Source organism: Apodemus sylvaticus, chromosome 15 (genome assembly GCF_947179515.1).
Source record: "Apodemus sylvaticus chromosome 15, mApoSyl1.1, whole genome shotgun sequence".
Lineage (NCBI taxonomy): Eukaryota > Metazoa > Chordata > Mammalia > Rodentia > Muridae > Apodemus > Apodemus sylvaticus.
Window position 1 is genome coordinate 57106274 of NC_067486.1, and position 16254 is coordinate 57122527.

The following is a 16254-nucleotide window of genomic DNA, read 5'->3' on the forward strand; positions in this document are numbered from 1 at the left end:
TTACATGTTGTGGGCAATGGCTTTTGAAAATAGACACCAATATAGTAATAACTCATTCTTCTAATAGTTAATACTTGTATCAAAAATAACTTTACTGTCTTTAATCTTACTTTCTGAATTTCCCAAATAGCTTAATTACATTGAGTTTATTATTGTTAGAATACAAAACCATATATGACTATATATGTTTACGTGCAATTTAATAGTATTATTAGACTAAAGAAGTAGCCCAGCAGTGGCTATTTGCTCCGAGGACTCAAGATTGATTCCTAGTACCCACATAACAGCTCACAACTCTCCACAACTCCAAGCCCAGGGTACCAACATTCCTTTCTAGTCTCTGTGTGTACTGGATGTGCACATAGTAGACAGCTGTACATGTAGGCAAAACATTCATACACACAACAATAATAAAATAATAATAAAAAGTAGAAAGTAGAAGACAAATTAGTGACATTATGGGTTGCATGCCACAGCCTTTGCCCCTCTTGTCCTCAAACAGTTACAAGCATAGGTTAAGCCGGATACAGTTTTTTTATTGCTAAATATTCAACTTTGTAACTGTTTTTTTATAAAACATTGCAAAGATTCGGGCTATCAGAATTCTTAGCCTAATTTCCCTTTAATGCTAAACAAAATCATATGAAAAGATTGCCTTTTAATAATGACTACATGAAGCCAACTTTTTAAGACACAAATAAATTTATTTCTCACCTGGTTATTGCATCTTGCAATAAATTACAATGTTCAAATTTTTATTTCATTGGTGCAGTTATAGGGTCTTACTGATAAGTGCTTTTCTTAAGTAAGTAAAATTAACATTATCATATGAACTGTATTTGCTGTTAAAAGTATCTCACTAGGGGTTTGATTTATTCTATGATACTTTCACTGATTTAATCATTGCTTAGACAATCAAAATATAATAATTTATTCTTGTAAACGAGAGAATTTCTTGGGAAGTCCTGTGTCACAAACAGTAGACATCAGTGACTGCTAAAACATGTCAATTCTGACATTCCAGTTCTCAATATAATATTTTTTTCTTTTGCCTCTGTGCTAATAACTCTGTCTTCCTAAGAAGTTTATGGAGAAAAAAGAAGGAATTTTTTTTTCAAAAACTACTTTCATTCAAAAACAGAATGTAAAAAAAAAAAAAAGGACACAGAATATAAAATGTATTTGAATCAAAAATATAAATATTAAATAAAAGATTGCACCACAAATCTGCAACAAGAAAATTTAAATAAGTTCTAGACACATGAGTTCTTCTAAGTCACAAAGTCAATGAGCAGTGCATACAACTGTACAAAAATTTACAGGGCAAAAAGAAATTAATAACTAAAACTGTGAACGCAAAACTTCATTTTTTCTAAGTACTTAAAAACTTGAGATTGTAATTTAATTATGTTTAAATTAACTTAAGTTTCCTCTCTCCAACAATCATGTGCATGTGTGCACACACAATCCTCTCTTTGAATTCTTTGCCTTTCTTCTCATTGTATTGCATGCATATATGCATATTGATATACATACATATTCCTAAATATAACCTATGGAGTCCACATAATATTTCTTGCATGTGTGCTTAAGAGTCTGACACTGGACAACCACTTAACGTGCTCTTCCCCAGGGAGAGCACCTTGCCAGCCGTCAACTTTACTCAGGCACTTGAAACATTTAACTTTTGATAACACACAAAGAGGCTATGAAAATTTGTAAAGAGCTTTTTGAAAGAAAATGAAGAAAATAAAACAAAAACTCAATGAAAAATATCAAACATTTAACGCCCAGATCATAAGAAATCTAAGTACACAATGAACTTTAAAAACTTCATGAAATCTGATATAAATTGCACATAAAACAATGATGAAATATAATTTTCATTCTTCCAATAAGGTAAATAACTGCTAATACTTTATACTGATGAGGATGTAGGAAGCTAGGCACAAAACAAAGATGTTTTTAATGATGTATGGGATTTTCTCATATTTTTTTAGTGGTAGAGTGCCTGTTTTTTATTTGTATATGTATTTGCTTTTTACAGGATCTCTCCTTGTAATTCTGGATATGTTGTAACTTGCTATATATAGACAAAACTTGTCCTGAACCCACAGAAGTCTGCCTGTCTCTGCCCCCCCCCCCAGTGCTAGAATCAAAGGCAGATGTCATTAAAGCCATCCTTATAACAATAATTTTGAAAATAAATTTTTAAAAAATAAATGGCAAATTATTTGAACACTGATTACATTTTGATTTTTACATTTCAGTTAAGTAGAATGCTAGATGAGCTACACTCTTTGATGAATAAGGTAAGCTGATAGCCATTATTTTCTCTGCATACTTTTATTAATCCCCAACTGTTTAAACCCTATGAATACATTTAGTAAACAGGCGTGAGCCACACTGTCCAGTGCCCTGAGGAAACTGAAGGAGCACCCTGAGAAAGGGCACCGCACTGCTGAGCTTCTCCCCTCGTCCAGGAGGATCCTCAGCTTGCTGTGGCCCTCCCTTCCCTCTTCCATAGACCATCAGGATTAGCTGAGGAGATACTCTGTAAATCACCTACCAGCTCTTCAGTTTCTGCTTTTAGCAGTTCATAATCTGATACAGATGGTAGAAAAATACATTGAAAATTTAAATATCAATTTTGAGTATCTAGATCTACTAAAATGAACAAGTATCTATTTAGTGTTTTGTGTGCAGACTGTAACCATGTTTTTGTAACAAAAGCAAATAGTGTAGCTGCTGAAAATGTGGCAAACTGAATAAATTAAATATTATTTTAAATGCTACATCGCTGCCTGCATGAGTAGTGCTTCTAGGTCTCAGTTCTGCTCTGCCAAGGTGGTGAGACTTGCCAAACAAGACTGATCTGAGGCGTGTGTGCTGTATTCTTCCCTGCCTGCCAGCTCCCAGATACAGAGCATGGTTATTTCTCATTGTACACCTATAACTGCTCTCACATACATGCACAACATGAAGAGAGAAAGTGCCAAAGTCAGTCTGTAACCTGAGTCTGTACTTTGACTAATTCTCATATAAAAGCCATAGTCTACAACAGGACAGAACTGTGCTTCCAGCTCAGAGGAACCTCCCTCTGTCTTGTTTTTAAACTGTGAAACATGAGACTTCACTACAATGATGACCATCGTCCATGGTGACTTAACACTCTGAATGCACAGGCAGAGTTTCTTTAAAGGCTCTTATCTCAGGCATGAGTTAGAAATGTATTGAAAATTATGTATTATAGTATTTCTGGAAAACTAAGTAGTACACTCCTTCATTTCAGATTTCTTAAATGAGACAAAAAGAGTCATGAGAATTTCTTTAGTAGCATTAATGTTTTAACCAATAACAATGTGGATATTAAACACAGGGCAGTTTATTTTGTGAACTAGAATATTTTCAGCCTCTTCAAGACTGCACTGAGTGTGTTTTAGTTTCTCAAGTAAAAAGTACATATCTTGATATCTAAAAACTTTACCATTTATGGACTGGGTTTTAATCTGTTCTCTATATTGTCACAGAAGACTTACTATTTCTTTCTGCACTAATCCGTATTGCCTATGTCATGCTGTACCACTGATCAATAAAAAAAACAATAATGAGGTGCACACAGCATTGATTATAGATGTGAAACTCAGAGAACAATAACCTGCCATTGGTTTCTCACCAAATACTTTTATCTACTTATACAGGAATAATTTCACTGTGAATGACGCATTTGTAGACTTTTTTGTTTCAAGATGAAAATGTAGATGACAGTAGTAATAAGTTCTATATATTCAACAACACTTGGGAGATAACTATATGTTCCTTAAAAAATTCTATGCTAAATAATGGGCTATCATGAGATAAATAGTAAAAAATCAAAAGACCTATGACTGCTCCATTTGACCTTCTATTTTCAGCCTGAGAGGCTCTGCCAGTGCCTGAAATATACAAAGGTGGATGCTCGTGGCTAAACATTGGACTGAGCACAGGGGCCCCAATGGAAATACTAGAGAAAGAACCCAAAGAGCTGAAGGGGTTTGTAGTCCCATAGGAGGAACAACATGAATCAGACACCCTAGAGCTCCCAGGGACTAAACCACCAACCAAAGAGTACATATGCACCTGGACCCATGACTCCAGCAGAGGACCTATATGTAGCAGAGGATGGCCTTGTCAGACATCAATGGGAGGAGAGGTCCTTGGTCCTGTGAAGGCTCGATGCTCCAGTATAGTGGAATGCCAGGACAGGGAAACAGGAGTGGGTGGGTTTGTGAGCAGGGGGAGGGAATAGGGTGTTTTTGGAAGGGAAACCAGGAAAGAGGATAACATTTGAAATGTAAATAAAGAAAATATATAATTAAAAAAATAATTATATACCATACTTAGTACTGTTCTTCAGCTATAATGACTAAATAAATACATGAACAAAAATAATAAAGTCATATAATTAAAAAAATAAATGCAGAAAAATAAAACAAAGTATGATAATATTATTATCAGGTAATTGAAAATCATAGTTTGACACTTATGAATTCAAATTTTCATTTTATTTCTTTCCTCTAGCAAGAAAGTCTAATGCTTAGCTCTCAAATTTTCTACTCTATAAATATGCTTGCATTGAATATTAGTTCACGAAGTAAGATATTTTGTTCAATAGTTAATACATGTAATAATAATATAACATTTCACAAATTGTTTTAAAAAATTAAATTTCAAAATTCTTAAAAGTTCCAATTATGAAGTAGGAAGGGCTAACAAATAGTAGTATTCCAGTAGTATTTCCAGTAGTATTTCCAACTATTCCTGGACTGATTGTGCTCCGCTGTCTCCAATTATTTTCATACTAAGAGTAGTCTGAAACTTAAGTACAGAAAACAATGATCCATTTTATAAGGATCAAGTTGGGAGAAGTAGAAAGAATACAGGTTTCTGTGCTGGGCTGAGTGGTGCTCCAACTCTCTCTAAGTCATTCACTGGTGACATAAATGAGCTAAGCCTTGCAAGTCTCTCCTGCATGCACAAACCTTTCCTGGTCATTAGAGGAATATGTACTTTGTATATATGGTCTTAAAGTCCTAGCAAATTCTAAATACAGTGATCAGATTGCCCTGAGGTTTTAAAAGGCAATGACACTAAATCTCATGTGCATACTGTCAATCGCAGAGAGGAGAAAATATAGAGTTAATAAGTAAATACGGTCATAAGAAAATCATTCTTGTTTTAGGGTGGAATCTAAATCCAATAATTGGTATCTTTGTAAGAAAAGGAGAAAGCCACAGAGACACAGAGAAGACCACATAAAGATGCATAAAGTTCAGGGTAACACTATCAAAATCTTAGGAAAAGCTGGAGCCACTAGAACTCTGAAAAGACAAATAGAATTCTCCATATGAACCAGTAGGCGGAATGTAATCCTGCTGTACCTTTATACGGATTTCTGGCCTCGAGAACTATAAGAGAATATGTCTCTATGGTTTTAAGCTACACATTCTGTGACAATGTATTACACCAGCCTCAGGTATGTAGCACATGGTCATTAGAGTCTATAAGCCTAAGAAAGAGGTGAAGCAAAAGCATCTTACACACAGATGGTGACCCCAAAGTCTCCAATCCACAGAACAATTAATGAGAAAGCTTACTATAGCAATTCAGCCTAACAAAGAATACGCTAACCTGTATTTGGTCAAAGATAATACTGCCTTTTCAAGACAGCAAGAATCCAGGCCTGTATTATTATTAATTACTTTAAAATATAAAATGAACACATCTGTATTTTTAAATTCCATGTTTTTTTCTAGGTGAATAGATAAAGAATATTTCATGATAGCTTATAATCAATACCATGGTTACCTTTGAAATTATTTAATAGGAAATAATTCAAGTCTGCCATCTAATGAAAAATTACTTATGTTTGTTGAAGACTGGATTTAGAAAGCAAATACACACATTTTTTTGATCGACCAAAATTTGAATATGATTTCAAATGACAAATTTAAAGAGAAAAAAAATCAATTTCCTTTTGTCCTAGGGAATATACTATCCTGACATTGGCAATGACTCTAATAAGTATACATTGCTTTGCCTGGGGCATCAGCATAGCATGATTAAAGGCTATGCCTGAAATGTCTCCAGTTGAACACAGTTAGCTATTTTCCAGGTAACACTGAACTTAGCAATCCTGCTTGCTCTATAAGTTTACAGTACCATAATAACACTTGCAGTCCATTTTCAATTTACTTATTTACTGTATGTATATGTATGTACATATATATTATACATTTGTTTGTATATATATCTATACACACATACCATCAATAGCACTAATAAGCTACATATAGCACTATATAGCTACAACCACTTAAAGATCCAATGTTATATTTAGTAAGTCAGGACCTATCACAAACCTGTTTTTATGAACATAAAAACATGAAAATGGTAAAAAAATATCTTGACATTTATTTTGTCCAAAGAAACACCTATTCATACTTCTTTTAAGGAATTAGAACTGAGACATCCCTTAGATCCTCAAATTAATTCATAAAAACATTCATATCATTAACTTTATGGTCAAACACATATCTATAAAACTACAAACTACAAATTTTGATAGTTTTCTTTATATTAACAGGTATTAGCAAATTCCAATTTTCTAATCAAATCTCAACATATTCTAAATATGTAGAAAAATTATACCTACAAATCAAAAGGCCTTATTTAAATTTTATTTCTTTCTGAAACAATGATCTTTCAACACTTTCTAAGTCCAGATAACACTGTGGAAATAGACCATGGGGTACTCAAGTACAGTAAGTAGAAAACAAATACAGGGGGTAATGGATAAAGCAGTTTGCATTAAATGAACACCTAGAACTGTGAAGGTGATGGCAAGCAGGAGCATCCATCCCAGAGGGCTTGGCATGTTCCCAACTATATTTTATAGATGAGAAGACTCAATCTATGAGAACACATAGAGCTGCCCAGTATCACAGCAGACAAGTAGCAGCAGAGAATTCAAACTCAGATCTTCTATTCCTAATCCCTGCACTGTTCCTACTAAATTATCTTATCTTCTTCCCTTAAATCAGAAATTTGCATTAAAATTAGGTATTACAGTTAGAAAAGAAATTACCCTTAAAAAATAATGTTTTTTACTGTTTTAAAGCTACCTATTTATTTAATAAAAACATCGTTTTATATAAACTTACAGAGAACAAAGTCCTTTTTGGATATTCTTAACATTGAGACTGTACTCTCAGACTAGTGAATGTAGAAATTGGAGAAAGAGAATAAAACTGTGTTAAAAATGTCTGATGAGAGGCCTAACTTAGATAGGAGGAGTCAGAGATAATCTCTGTGAAGGTATGTTGTATGATGAATAACCTGCTGTGTTACATTTGATAGTCGAGCAGAGTTAAGGATTCATGTATGACTAAGGTCTTCTCATAGTCATTGTCTATGCTAATAAATTCATACATGCTCATCTGCATATATTATTCCCTAGCTTCACGATGTTTCACCTTCTCATTTTCAGAAAATTTATCCTTATGTATTGTTTTTATTCAAGACACATCTCAACTCTAGATTCTCCCTAGCAAACTCACAGAGATCTCTGTTCCCACAAACTAGCTTTGGCAATTACTCCTGTCATGCTTTCTCAGCAACTGTCCACGGGTATCGTATAACACACAGCTTCCATCAATTGGCAATGCTTGCCTACCATGCTATCTTTAGGAGGAATCTGGTTTGGCAGCAAAGAGAAGCAAACAGGACTCAGAAGGTATTCCATGAACAATAGAGGAGAGAAAAGGGCACAGCAGCTCTAAGAACCTCATTTGACATGGATCCTGCCTTATTTTGTCATTTAAAGGACTAAGCTATTTATCTTCAAGTTTGTTTTGGTCAAGACCACATATCCTTTTCTCCCTCGCATCTATGTGCTATAATGTGGAATTACCTAATGATAATGAAATAGCATTTTCCTACTGTTTTCATGATTCTATTTCATCAATGATGATGAAATATTCATCATTCATAATATTCATAATGTTATCAATATTAAACCTCCTTTACAGAAATGTTAAAACATACATTATAACGTCTCAATTCAAACAAAACATCAGGATCCAGTGAGATTATTCCTGCACGTAAGTAAATGCAACAAAGAAAAGATAAGGTTATACAAATATATTGAAAAAAGACCTACAACTTTAAAAATGACAAATATATATATTTTAAAATAAAGCTCACCTACTGGGATCCTAGGATTTAAATCTCTCCTTTAGTATACTATATTATCCAGTACAGAGTAAGTGCTGATGCAATCTATGTCAATTAGTTTAGTTCTTCCATTGTAGAAAGAGTCCCATTTTATTTCCCCCCTGCTAAGGAAGTGTATTTATCATAGTCCACAACAGCTCACAGTTTGTTATACATTAACTGCTCATTCTCTGTGCCAATAAGACTATGCTGGAACAGTAAATGAATTTGGTACATTCATTTAAATGATTCTGCAAACCACAGGCTACCCAGTTGTCTAATGATAAGAGAGCCCCAAAGCCACCTGATCACCATTATCCGGCCTTATTTTTTTGGACTCGTGGTCAGTACTGTCAGGATCTGCATACTGAGAAGAATGAGAAGGAAAAGTCTACCTCAGACCTAATCATGCAAAAGGGTTTTATTCGTTCAGGCCTGGGTGATGATGTGGTGAGGCTGGAAGGGGAAGGGATGTGAGGTCTGGAGTGCTGTAGCTACAGCTCCAAGACCAATGCTGGGTTTGGCACTTCTCTCACTCTAGTGAGATGCAAAAAAACAAGCAGGTGCTAGCAATCTGAGAGACCACATGCCAGCTACAGCTGCTTTAAACTGATTCAATTACATCTGCCTCAATAGTCCCAGGACATCAAACCAGTTGAAGAGATCCATAGGTTGCAAAGGCACATGCTTCTCCTGAGGTACAACTGTCCCTGAGGTAGGGGGCTTAACAAATCACCATGTTGTGATAGGAATGCCGTTCCCACCATTGCCAGGCACAGGAGAAAAGATGGGACATGTTTGCTTCCTTTTTCACTTTAAAACTAAAAGCTGGTTGGCAGTAAAAGCCCTTTTGATCTTTTTTTTTTTAAACAAAAGCAAAAACAACAACAACAACAAAAATACTGGACAACAGCTGAAATCTTAAGGATGCCTTGAAGCAGCATAATTTTGTGAGAACATTTCCCAAGCCATTGGGCACAGCACAGTTACAGAGCATGCTCTTGGGATCCGGAGTTCGCTCCAAACCTTGTTTGTACAAAAAGGGGCCAAGCAGCTGGGATATTCTGGAGTGGAGTGTGTCCTCATTAGTTCCCATCTGCCACCAGAACTCAGCTCATGGCAAGTTTGGCTAAGTCCTGGTGTACTCAGGTCCAAATGTGGGTCAGTTTTAATTACACTATACAGAATTCAGCATGCAGTTTTTAAATCCTTATTATACAGAACAGAGGAGTGGGCTGTTCTCCAGCTAATCAATTTTTTAGAAGTACATATATAAAATTTTAAACCAGGCTAGACAGACAGTGGGTAGAAAAAATCTTATGAGTACAATGGTTACTTAAGAAAATTATTAGTGAAATTGGGTCATGAGGTAGTTCTGTATTGAAATTTCAATGTGCGAAACACAATGTTTTCAATGGTAAGGCGAGAAACTTATGCAAGGTACATAATCTCCTTGTACTTCAGCATGAACGAATAACCAAAGGCTGTGGCCAGGCTACAGCACACACCAACAAAGCACAGGCTCCCACTGAAGCGCCAGCTCCCTTCAATCGCTACCAGTCATGGAGTGGCATTACATAAAACTTCAGAAAAGTGGAAAATGTGAGAAAACAAAGGTGAGGCAGAAGAGTGAGACAAATGAAAGAGGGAAGGAGGGAACGACTGAGGGAGAGGAGGGAAGGGAGGAAGGGAGGCAGCACAAGCTAGGAACTGCATGTGGAGTGATGCTCCACAGACTCAAGGTGACTACTGACTGTTCCTCTTGCAGCCACACAATGGGAAGTCCTTGAAGCATGTGTTTACACTCCATCTATCCAAAAGTTTCACAGATAGGGGAAGTAAAGGCCCTAAGCTTTTATAGATAACCACCCGCTAAATGTCAGGAGAGAAGAAAATAAGCACTCAATGATTAACCATTGATAAATTAACAATAGTGTCAAATTTGACATAATCCTAGTTACAAAACAAAACATAGCCATAAGTGCTCTATGGATGTGTTATACATTTAATTCAGATATAAAGTTTATCTTAAAAATAGCACCTAAATAAGTTCAGACCTAGTATTTACTAGCTGTGTACTGTGAACAAGTTGCTGGTATTCTACTCTAAAAGCACTATCAGTAAGACACACCTGTGTATGAACACATACATATTTAATTCTGTAGAGGAAGTTAACATTGACCTACATTTGGGTCTGAGCACACCAAGTCACTCAAATATTAAAACAACAATTCCAAGTAAATTGTCTCAATAAAACCAAAACAATCATGTTGGGAACTGGAAAAATGGGCGAGCAGTTAAGGACTTGGGGTATTTCCAGGCCAAATTTCCATTACCAAAAAACCATGTAGAGTAGATCACAAATACCTGTAACAGTACCTCCTGTATATCTGACACTCTTGTGGCCTCTGTAGGTGCCCACACATATTTGGTAAACACATGCTCAAGTGCACACACGCACACAAGTTTATTAAAAAAAAAAAAAAAAAAAAAAAAAACAAACAAAAAAAAACCAAATGTGGCATTGACCACATTTGTACTGGCTGGTTTTGTGTCAACTTGACACACACTGGAGTTATCACAGAGAAAGGAACTTCAGTTGGGTAAGTGCTTCCATGAGATCCAGCTGTGGGGCATTTCTCAATTAGGGATCAAGTGGGGGAGGGCTCTTTGTGGGTGGTAACATCCCTGGGATTGTACTCCTGGGTTCTATAAGAAAGCAAGCTGAGCAAGCCAGGGGAAACAAGCCAGTAAGAAACATCCCTCCATGGCCTCTGCATCAGCCCCTGCTTCCAGACACCTGCTTGAGTTCCAGTCCTGACTTCCTATGGTGATCAACAGCAATGTTTCCACAGTGTAAGCTGAATAAACCCTTTCCTCCCCAATTTGCTTCTTGGTCATGATGTTTGTGCAGGAATAGAAACCCTAATTTTAGGGTTTCTATTTAATTCTAATAGACAAACTCCTAATATTTAATAATAAGAAATATGAAATTATAGATATAAATAGGTCTTCATTGGGGTTATATGATTAGTGCTCTATAGAAAAAGGAATTTGAACATGAGGAAATCATAAATGGGAAGGCACTGTGAAGAGATACGCAGAAAAGATATCCACCCATAAGTCAAAGAGAAGGTTGGAGAATGTACTTCCCCTTCCCACTGCAGAGAAGTTATCAAAGCTGTTTATAAGATTTTGTGTCCTATTTTTAGACTGCAAGGGAACAACTACTCACCTAAGACACTAAGTTTGGCTGCTTTAGAATAAACCTCTATTAATGACCAATGTAACCCAGACACAGACACAATAAGGTCTAGATTCTCTAGTGAGGAATAAAGTATGGAATAATCTCAAATTGCAGTACCAGTTTGAGTCCCATCAACCTATATTCCAATATGAGCAAGTGATGACTGCAACACCTTTCACAATTCTAAAAATGTCATGGGCTCCCAGGATGTTTTATCTTAGATAGGCATAGACCTCTTAAGTCATCTGAACTCACATTGTGCTTTCTTGATGAACATGACTCTTGTTATACAATACAAAGAATCCCATGCCATTCACGTGTACAAACTAAAGTGATTCCACCAATCTTAAATGCAATTCCACAAAAACTTTATGAGAAATGGAATTACTTTATGATCCACCAATTCCATTTTTTGTTATAAGTAAAGACGAAACTGGGTTTTCAAGGTTTATACATGAGTTCACCACAGACATACAGAAAACTAAAATATATAAGCAATCAAAGAATCCACTGTCAAAATGAATAATCAGGCAATATGTGGTGTATGCACAATATGAAATAATAGTCAGTTATTAAAAGTTGAAAACCTTGACATGGACCATAACACTGATGGAGATCGACTTTATTCAGTGAAATAAGACAAACACAAAGAAACACACACAAACCTTGGATTTTTTTTGACATTACCTATAGAGTTGTCACAATCATTAAGACTAAAAGTAAAATAGTTTCTAAGAACTGAAGGAAGGAAAGAATGGTAATTTTTTTTAGTGTTTTAAAAATTTTCAAATTTCTAAAACAAAAGGGTTTTATGAATGGTGTGTTGTGGTGTCTCAATAAGTATTATCCATATATTTAAAATCAGTAAAATTTAAACCTAAACAGGGATAAAAGGGTAAATTTTATGTTACATGTATAATAAATGATAAAAAGTGGTAAAACAACAAAAGTGTATTAACTTTTCTTCTGACTCAGTAAACTGATTTATGATATTCACAAAATCTCCCTTAAAGCCAAAGAAACAGACATATCTTTAACTATTACATCGGAGGCAATCTATTAGACAATTCCAGACCAAAAAGACAGATCTGTTACTCAGAAGGTTTTCCTTCAATATCTAAAACTGGTCAGGATGATGGCAGCAGTAGCCTTAGAAGGGAGCACACAGATAAGAAAGAAATGTTAAGCATTTGCTATGTGCTAACCATTGCACTAATATTTTACACGTGCTACCTAACTTTCAGTACATTAAGACAACAAAAAATTTAGTTTTAGAATTTTACAAATGAGAACACAAGAGATTCAGCTGGGCCCCATTAATAATAAGTGGTGAAACTTAAAAAAAAAAAAAAAGAAATCGTACTGTTATATCTATGTTGTCCTCTTTGTGTTCTGATCCCTGAGTAAGGATACCAATTTGTTTGTTATAGTAAGGATACTGATTTATTTATTAGCACTTGGTTGAAAAAAAAAAAAGAAAAGAAAGGAAAATGAAAGAAACAAAACAATAAGAAATAAGTGGTTGTTACTGTCTTAAGAGTTGGATCATTATAATGTGCTTACTTCAAGACACACAATGTAATCTTAGAAGGACCTACAGAAATTCTTAGCTGCTCTATTTTGACTTCACCTTTGTTATGTATTTGTAGTTGGGATTCAGTGGTGAATAGAAACCATAATTATAAATATGTGTAGAGTAAATACAGGCTCCATTTTTTCTGCTTAGTAAAATTACTACTTATTAATTATATATATTTAAAATTCTGCTTAGTAAAATAATAATAATTTTTAATATGTTCTGATCTGATCTTACCTGACCCAAAGAAAGTCAAGACACATTTTAACACCATAAGCTAGCACTGGGCAAGGAGGGAGCACAGTGAGTGTGCAAGGCTCAGGCCTAGACCGTCTAGCAGAGGGTTTGCTCATCTCTATGCTACAAAGAGTTTCCAAAGTGACAAGGAGCTTAAGTATAGATGCCTCAGCCTTTAAATGTATAATGGGGAGAATAAAAATATTTTGCTCATAGTCAATAAATATTAATATAAAGTAAATACTGGCATTGTAATTCTGGATCTTTAACAATGAAGATGAAGTGATTTTTACATCTATACTTGTTTTCAACAACAAGACTTATCAGCATGTAACTGGCCATGTGAACTAAAGGCCAGCACTATGCATCATGCACCCACCACGCCCTCACGGCCACATGGCTCCAGGGCAGTCCCTCTGCTTATCCCACACTGCCAGGCACTTTTGATTCTACCCAGCATGCTCTGACCAATTGCTCTGTGCTTTTTTTTTTTTTTTAAAGATTGCATGTATGCTAATAGCAGGAAAAATACAGCAATTCTAAGACTTGAGATTTGTGTTATTAAAGTCTAGTATTTTCAGTATGTTAAGGAGACTGATACAAGCTATACAAACAAGTTTTCAATATCAGGAATCTGGGACAAGTGAATAAATTAATTAAATACCTTTATATAAACTTATTGCTGTTTGTATTTCACTTACAGAACTTTACCTAAGATAAACTCAGTAACAGTTCAAATCTCCTAAAGATATACTAATTTGTCAGAACATAAATAAATCTATTAACAAAAGAAACTGAATATCAAGGAGCTAAATTTGATTAAATGATAATATAGCAGCTTTAAAATGTTATGCGCATGTTAGCCCCTCTTCTAGAATTCACTACTTAATTTTCAGGTTTTTACCCCCTTTTCTTCAACCCCAACTGCAGGAGAGACACATGCACAAGTAAAATCTTCTTATAATATACTCTTACACTTTCTGAATGTGCCCCATGTGTCCACTAATAGCCAAATGCTTTCAAATCTGTTCAGCTAAATGGATCAATAACTACTTCCAGCCCCACACAGTGGGGCTGCCAACATGGTGAAATCAAGCCAAACACAAAATGTCTCTCTTAGGACAAAAAATTATCAACACGGTTTTCTCCAGGGATACACTATATGAGATATACATTATACAAGGCAGTTCAGATATATTAAAAATATGTGAGCATTTGAGACACAAAACAAAGAATTAAGTAAAAATATCTAAACACTATAAACAGTGAGTGCTATAACGGCCCAATTTAATAGTTCAAAGTCAACATCTCCTATCTTTCCGACTCAAGATTACATGAAACACAGAAACACACCAGCACAGGCAAACTGCTAACAAGCTGATCTGTGCTGCCCTTCCTATGACACAGCTGTGAGCAACAACTGAGCAGGTGCAGCCAAGCTTGGGAGAGTTCCTGCCTGTTGCCCAGAAACACCACTGAATGGCTGAAATTTTAAACCAGTACAAACATTCCCACCCTGTTCAGGTTCATCTGGTGACTGAGACAATGCAGAAGAGAGTAGGTATGGAGCCACTCCTGACCTGAAGCAACCTGTACAAACAAACAACTTGAAACACATCAAAGAAGTTTGATAATAAAACAAAGACGCCAAAGAGAGTGCTTCTCTAATGGTCTGACCTCAGATGCCAGTTGCTTTAACAGCATAGTACCATAAAGCACTCTCTAATCTTCACCACATGAATGCTTTGTAATTAAAATTATTCTGCCTCATCAAATCTTAGAAATGTGTGTCTGATTCTTACAGTGATATGCAATGCAATGTGTTACAAAGTGCAGTTCTTTGGAACTGTCAATATATATAAGACAAATGAAAAAATTAACAATTGCATATTATGACATCTACAAGGAGTTTTAACAAACAAGATGTTGTAACGTAACAGTTAATACATGTATTCGCACAGCTATAGGAAATTCACATACATACCTCTGCAGCTATGAGGGACAGACTAGCAATTTATCAGGAACTCTGAAATGAAAAACAGAAATGCCATCTAAGTAGAAATTAATTTAACAAAACAAATTCAGAATTCGTACTGATAAAACTTCTGCAGATCAGCAGGAGAGATGTCAGTGTCTAAGGAAGGTGGAGAAGTTTATATTCCTATGTCCTACAGGTATTACTCACACTTGTGAATGCATGCACACAGCATCTCAGCAGTGTCATCAAGCCACTGAGACTCACCATGGCCTCTACAATGCAAATGTTCTCACTAGAGGACTAGGAAAATACTTACAAGTGATTTTTTCTTGGTGTTCTTCCAGGACTAATGCCTTGCTAATACAAATGACTGCTGCTCCCTGAGACAGAACTCCTCCGGTTCATCTGCCCTCACTCTGCTAGAACACTGGTGCGCCAACAAAGTGCTTCCACAGAGCAGTCCACAAAAATAACGCAGAAATAAAACTTTGAATGCTCCTTTACTTTGATACAACAGATCAATTCCAGACTGAGTCTATTAGAAGGACTGATTCCAACCCATGCGGCACACTGCAGTGCCTCATCCTGACACACTGGCCTACCTGCCAGGGAAGAAGGTACTGCTACAGAGCACAATGCAAGCCCATCCTAATCCCCGAAGCTGACAATCACATTTGAGAAAACAATCAAACAAACAAACAAACAAACCTGAGTTTAAAAGGAAAATGCACTGTAACAGAAAGGCTACAAGCTAATTTCTCTAAACTAGAAGTTTCATAATTCTTTCTGAATGCAAAATGAAGTATTTATGTGCATCTAAGCCAAGCTGATAAAGGCAACATGTTAAAGTGGGTAAACTTTGCTCAAAGGTGTCCATAGGTAATTACTTTTATGATGGCACGATAAAATAGCATCACTCATAAAACTGATGTGAGCATGAATTGCTAAGAAACTTCTGCAAAG

The 16254-nt window shown here is 35.6% G+C and overlaps 1 protein-coding gene across 4 annotated transcripts in view; it reads right to left on the minus strand.

The window, feature by feature from the left end:
- Positions 1-16254, minus strand: part of Zbtb20 (zinc finger and BTB domain containing 20) — a 786764-nt gene that overhangs the window by 553904 nt on the left and 216606 nt on the right. For all 4 annotated transcript variants that reach the window (XM_052158175.1, XM_052158178.1, XM_052158177.1 and 1 more), the window contains exon 3: positions 15298-15339. The gene's annotated coding sequence lies outside the window, so the exon portion shown is untranslated. The remainder of the gene's footprint in view (positions 1-15297; positions 15340-16254) is intronic.